At 39.8% G+C, this 6,644-nt stretch overlaps 1 pseudogene; it reads right to left on the bottom strand.

Moving 5' to 3' along the window:
- Window positions 1-5,971, bottom strand: part of LOC116101232 — a 22,985-nt pseudogene extending 17,014 nt beyond the window's left edge.
- Window positions 5,972-6,644: the final 673 nt, after the last annotated feature.

Consider the following 6,644-nt stretch of genomic DNA (forward strand, 5'->3'; position numbering starts at 1 on the left):
TCTCTCTCTCTCTCTCTCTCTCTCTCTCTCTCTCTCACACACACACACACACACACACACAGATACACCATTAAACACAATGCAGGACATCATAGTATGTAAGCAAATGATCTTTAAGGGAAATAAGGGAAAAGGAGGAAGAGGACAAAGAAGAGGAGGAGGAAGGAGTAAGAGGGTGAGGACAAAGAAGAAGAGGAAGAAGGAGGAGGAGATGGAGGAGAATGGAGAGAGGAGGAGTAAGAGGAGAAAGAGCCAAGAGAAAGCATATGACATCATGAGACAAAACTACTTTTAAATGCCATTGAGATCGTTTTTTGTCAGCCATGTACTGCTGGGTGTGAGGTCTGCATTTAAATGTCATAAGTGTCACTTTGTATTAGAAATAATATATCAAAGTTAAATTTTCATTTGCAAGTGTTTATCATTTAGAAATAACTTCTGGATTAATGATGGTAGTTTTTGTCTACTTCTGCTTTCAGCTCTAGGACCCCATCTATTGCAGACCTATGTAAGCATTGTTCAGGCTGCTACATCTCAGTGAGTTTAGATGTGCATCAATCCTGTTATGTCTAGAAGGGCAAGTGTGTGCCCTCCATTACCTCTGGCTCTTACAATCTTTCTGCCTCTTCTTCTCTATCTCTTCCTGAGGAGAGAGTTTTGAAAGAGACTACCTGTTTAGGACGGATTGTTCCAAGTTCCCTCACTCTCTGCATATTATCCCACGTGTATCTCTATATTTGTTTCTGTCTACTGCAGGAGCAAGCTTCACTGGTGATCACTGAGCCATGCACTGATCTATGAGTATATTGGAATACCATTAGGAGTTATTTTATTGCCACCTTCTTTTAGTTTCCTCCTAGGTCTATAACCTATCCACTCTCAAAGTCTTGGCCACCTGAGAAATGGTAGCCCTGGGTTCTCTCTCATGGAGTAGGCCTTAAATCAAAAGAGGTGATGGTTTATTGTTTCTACAACTTTTGTGCCAATATTGAACCAGTGTATCCTGTAGGCAGGTCCCCATTGTAGACTGAAATGTTTTTAATGGGTTTGTGTTTACCTTTCTCCTCTGGTAGTGTGCAGAGTACCTTTTTGTACTAACCAGTAGTGTGTATGGATAAAGGATCTAGGTAGGCACCATTGTGAGTGACTTCTTTGTGTTTAGTGAGCTAAATACACCAGTTTGACTTTGTTTTCTTTTTCTCTTCTTTTTTATTATTTAATTTGTTTTTTATTGGATATTTTATTTATTTATATTTCAAATTTTATCCCTTTCCTTTCTTGGTTCCTCCTCTTCCTGGAAAACCCCTATCCCATCTGCTCTCCCTCTGCTTCTATGAGGGTGTCACCCAATCACCTACTCCTCCCTCCCTGCCCTCATATTCCTGTATACTGGGGCATCGAACCTTCACAGGACCAAAGGCCTCTTCTCCCATTGATGCCCAACAAGGCCATCTTCTGCTACATATGCAGTCAGTGCCATGGGTCCCTCCATGTGTACTCCTTGGTTGGTGGTTAAGTTCCTGGGAGCTCTGGAGGGTGCGGGCTGGTTGACTCATATTGTTGTTCTTCCTATAGGGTTGCAAACCCCTTCAGCTACTCAGTCCTTTCTCTAACTCCTTCCTTTTAGACCCTATGCTCAGCCCAATGGTTGGCTACAAGCATGTGCCTCTGTATTTGTCAGGCTCTGGCAGAGCCTCCAGGAGATGGCTATATTAGGCTTCTGTCAGCATGCACCTCTTGGCATCCACAATAGAGTCTGTGTTTGGTGACTCTATATGGGATGGATCCCCAGGTGAAAAAGTCTCTGAATGGCCTTTCCTTCAGTCTCTGTTCCACACTTTGTGTTTATATTGCTCCTGTGAGAATTTTGTTCCCCCTTCTAAGATGGACCAAAGCATCCACACTTTGGTCTTCCTTCTTTTTGAACTTCATGTGGTCTGTGAATTGTATCTTGGGTATTCTGAGCTTTTGAGCTAATATCCACTTAGCAGTGAGTGCATACCATGTGTGTTCTTTTGTGATTGGGTTACATCACTCAGGATGATATTTTCTAGTTCCACCCATTTGCCTAAGAATTTCATGAAGTCATTGTTTTTAATAGCTGAGTAATGCTCCGTTGTTTATATATACCACATTTTCTGTATCCATTCCTCTCTTGAAGGATATCTGGGTTATTTCCAGCTATAAATAAGGCTGCTATGAACATAGTGCAGTATATGTCATTGTTATACACTGGACCATCTTTTGGGTATATGCCCAGGAGTGGTATAACTGGGTCTTCAGGTGGTACTATGTCCAATTTTCTGAGAAACTGCCAGACTCATTTCCAGGGGGGTTGTACTATCTTGCAATCCCATCAGCAATGGAGGAGTGTTCCTCTTCCTAGAGGGATCATCCAGTTATAAAACTGGTGACAGTTATGGCATGGACTATAGTCATGAGTCTTTCTACAGTGTTAAAGTGGCCAGGGAGAACTAAGCAGCTGGTGGTGCAGAAGGCATTGCTGACAATCTTGATTGAATTATTATACTTTTCCTAGTTCACACCCATCACAAACATCCAGGCATTAGCAGAAAGGGCAGAGATGATGACCTTTTTGTCTTTATCTTTCAAGTAGGCCCTGGCCTTCTCCATGGTAGTGAAGATACTGGACTTCACAGCATACTTGGCTCCAGCATCACCCTATTTGATGTTGGTATGATCTTGCTCCTGGAGACAGTAATGGCCTTCCATTGATGACAAGCTTCCCTTTCTCAGTATTGACTGTACCATTGAACTTACTATAGGTAGAGTCGTATTGGAATATGTAGACTATGTAGTTGCAGGCATGTACGAGTCATTGATGGCAGTAATATCTACTTTGCTAGATATGAAGGAAGCTCTGGTAACTAGGTACCCAACATGGTCAAATCTATTCACTCCAACCTTTAATATCGTGTCTCGGGGACAAGGCTGGCCCTGTAGGGGGAGATGCAGCTATCTCTGGAATGGGGAAGAACAGAGTCAGACTTTAACTTTTTTGTGTATATCTGATAGTTTATGAAGCTAGATATAAATATTTTCAATTCTCCTAAGTATCACCAAAACAAATAGCTAGAAACAAAATGACTACAACTATCACAGTAGCTATGTCTAGTACCACATAAAGATTTTGAGATTGGGTTATTTTCTTACATATGTGTTAAAAAATATTTTCCATTCAATTTTTTGTTATTCTGATGAGAGTGAAGTAGTAACTACAATAAATACTTTTCATTTAAGCATTAAAAAAAAAACTCCCTGAATTCCATTCTGTTGATGTCACCACATCCTAATCTCACTCTCTAATTATTTTTATCATTAGTATCTCTAAATACAAACATATTTTTGTTGTTAATATGTCTACATAAAATGTATCTTCAGACTTTCCTGAGAAGAGGAAAAATTCCACACATGGAACACATGGGGTAGGGGTAAGTGTGAGTGTAAGGGCATAGGTAAGGTTATGGGTAAGGGTAAATATAAGGGTATGGGTTAGGGTTAGGGTAATGGTAATGGAAATGGTTAGGTTTAGGGTTAGAGTAGGGGTATGGGTAAGGGTATGGGTTGGGGTTGGGGTTGGAGTTGAGGTAAGGGTAGGAATAAGTGTAAGGTTAGGGTTAAGAATAAGGTTGGAGGAGGGGTGGAAATAGAATTAAAGGTAGAGAGGGTTGCCGGGCAGTGGTGGCCTGGGCTTTAATCCTAGCACTTGGGGGGCAGAGGCAGGCGGATTTCTGAGTTTGAAGCCAGCCTGGTCTACAGAGTGAGTTCCAGACAGCCAGAGCTACACAGAGAAACCCTGTCTCAAAAAATAAAAAAAAAGTTAGAGAGGGTTATGGATAGGGTAGGGTTAGGGGGTATGGATATGGGAAGACATAGGGATAGGGATAGGGTTAGGTGTTCCTCTCTCTTATGAAATATGTTCTTTATTTATGCTCTTATAATATAAATGTTCACATCACATATTTAGTATAATTTTCTATGATTTCCCTCTTTGATCTTTGTACCAGTCTTGCTGGTATGAAGTCAAACAGTCCTCTGAAGAGGGGAGTTGGTATGATTACATGAAAGATACAAAAAAGATGCAAGAGATAGACATGGGAGGGCTGTAGGTCAATAGCCCATCAGCAGCAACTTTATTTCTTATAATGTTCTTGTACTACAGTACCATAGGAAGCAAAGCCACAAGCTAACAGAAACAATTTGCTAAAATATACACAAGACATTTGTTCTCACCTGAAAAATTCCATGTTACTTCCACTAAGGTCAATAGAACCTTTGGCCCCTAGCCTTATGCCTCAAGTGTACCTTCTCTTATCATTCCATGCCTCAGCATGCTGGGAAATCTGCCAACAGGTTCTGCCCTGCCCTGACTCTACCTGGCAGGCAGACTTTCTTTCTTGCCCCTCTGCTTCAAAGAAGTGACAAATGGCTCCTGGAAGATCTTAAAACCTGGATGATCACTTTATGTTCTTTATCATTTTAAAAATAAGATGTTAGATTCTAATGAGGGCATCAAATTTTAGATTTGTAAGTAGAATTCCATGACTTGAAAGCAGTTAAAGAAAGGGTCTCCTCCCCACTGAATTCATGTGTATGGCACTTGCTTCTCAGAATGATGACTTTAGAGTATTTTATGTTAGTTTTAACAGGAAAGGTTTAGGGGATATAGCTCAGCATATTGGAGCTATGGCTTCAGTTTGGAGAGGTGGTTCAGTGTTTAAAGTGTGTAATGCTCTTGTAAAGGACCTTGGTTCATTTCCAAATGTAGAAAGCAATTCACAACAAACTTGAAAAAACTCTAGCTTCAGGGAATCTAATGTCCTCTTCAATCCTCCTTAGGCACCTACACTCAATTGCACACACACACACACACACACAAATTTTAATTGAGTTTTTTAAAAAGGAAAATACACCTATGTAAAACATGCATAGAAAATTATTCATGATATCCATCAAAATGAAAATTAAAAAGGACCACAATAAGATACCAGAATATGTCCTCTGAAATATAAAAACACTGATGATACCAATTTCTGCTGAGAAGGATCAGCAGGGATTCTTAGATTCTGTGAGTGGGATAAAAACTATACTCAGGTACTTAAAGGGTCAAATAAAAGTCTCTAAAAGTACAAGATGGAGGCTTATCATCAAACACAGTAGCTAAGGTTTTTAGAATTCATAAAGTTAAATAAATAACAAAGATAAAATTAAACTCTAAAAAAGAACTTCATAAAATTAATTAAAAAAATTTCTCCTTATGTAACTTTTCCAAAGCATCATAGCTGAAGCTCATTTGCAGAGCAATTTCCTAGCATGTGTAAGGCCCTGGGATCAATTATTAGCACCTCAGAAGCATTATAAATGAAAGTCTGCAATGTTGACTCTTGTTGCCACATCTAGAAGTGTACACAATGTTCTGTATAGTTAAGTGAATGAGGAAAGAGTGGAACATCCATATACAGTGAATCATCATTAATAATAAATGGTCCCAATATGAGAAGGCAGGGAAGAAGCCTAAATGAATGCTGAACAAAGTTAGTGTAATAGACTCACATGGTTTATCAGAGCAATAAAACAAAGTGTTGGAAGACATAAATCTACAGTGACAGAAAATAGTAGTTACCAGGAGCAATGGCAGGAAATGAAAGCATGCAAGATAGTTTTAGAGCATTAACACTTTTCTGCATGAGATTACAGTGACACGAGATTACAGTGACATGAGATTACAGTGACATGAGATTACACAGAATGCCATTCTGCTTTTGTGAAAATCCATTGAACTATATTCCAGTGAAACTCTGTGGTTTCTTGACAGGGACTACCACCTGCTCATTGCTTTTCTTCCTAACTGTGAGACTCCAGAGATCCTAACCAGCTCTTCACCATAGATTGTCCAATCACTACAAGTGGCAGGAGGTCCTTCACTTCTTGTGGAACTCAGGAGAGCCATGCCAATACTATGAGATGGTCTTCTAGTTGTTCTATCAAGCCTTGAGATCCAGGACAGGGGAAATTAGTTCCCAACTTCTTGACCAAGGCAGCATGGTCACCAAATCGTACCCAACAAACAGAATACCTGTGATAGGGCATACAGCTCTAAATACCAATAAGAAGAGGACACCCACATCTGAACCACTCTATGAATTAGCTACTATCTTAGTGTTGCATACATCTCTTTTGAAAGAAGGCTGACTAGAAAAAGAGAGAGAGAAAAAAAAAACCTAATACTCAACTGTAACTTTCTTTTACTACTTTGTTGTTTCTTTTTTCTTTCACCCTTTCCCACACTTTTTCCAACCTTTTATCCCTCTAACAGTAGATCTGAGAGAAAAAAGGATAGAGGGGAAAGGGAGTGACATTATTCTTAGACTACTTCCTGCTGATTAGAAGTGTTGAGTTCCTTGGGGCAAGTTTGATCTTTGCCCTCAGACTATCTGATTTCTTCTACTTTTTGTTTCTTCTTTATGCAGGACGACTTAACAAAGCACAACCAACTACAACCAACAGCAAGCAAACAACAACCCATCAACAGCTAATAACCCAACAAAACAACAACAATGCCTTCCTTGGCCCTGGCATTTACATAGGTCTGGAAAAGTCCCTAGAATTCCAAACATCTTCAG

The sequence above is a fragment of the Mastomys coucha genome, unplaced genomic scaffold (genome assembly GCF_008632895.1).
Source record: "Mastomys coucha isolate ucsf_1 unplaced genomic scaffold, UCSF_Mcou_1 pScaffold21, whole genome shotgun sequence".
NCBI lineage: Eukaryota > Metazoa > Chordata > Mammalia > Rodentia > Muridae > Mastomys > Mastomys coucha.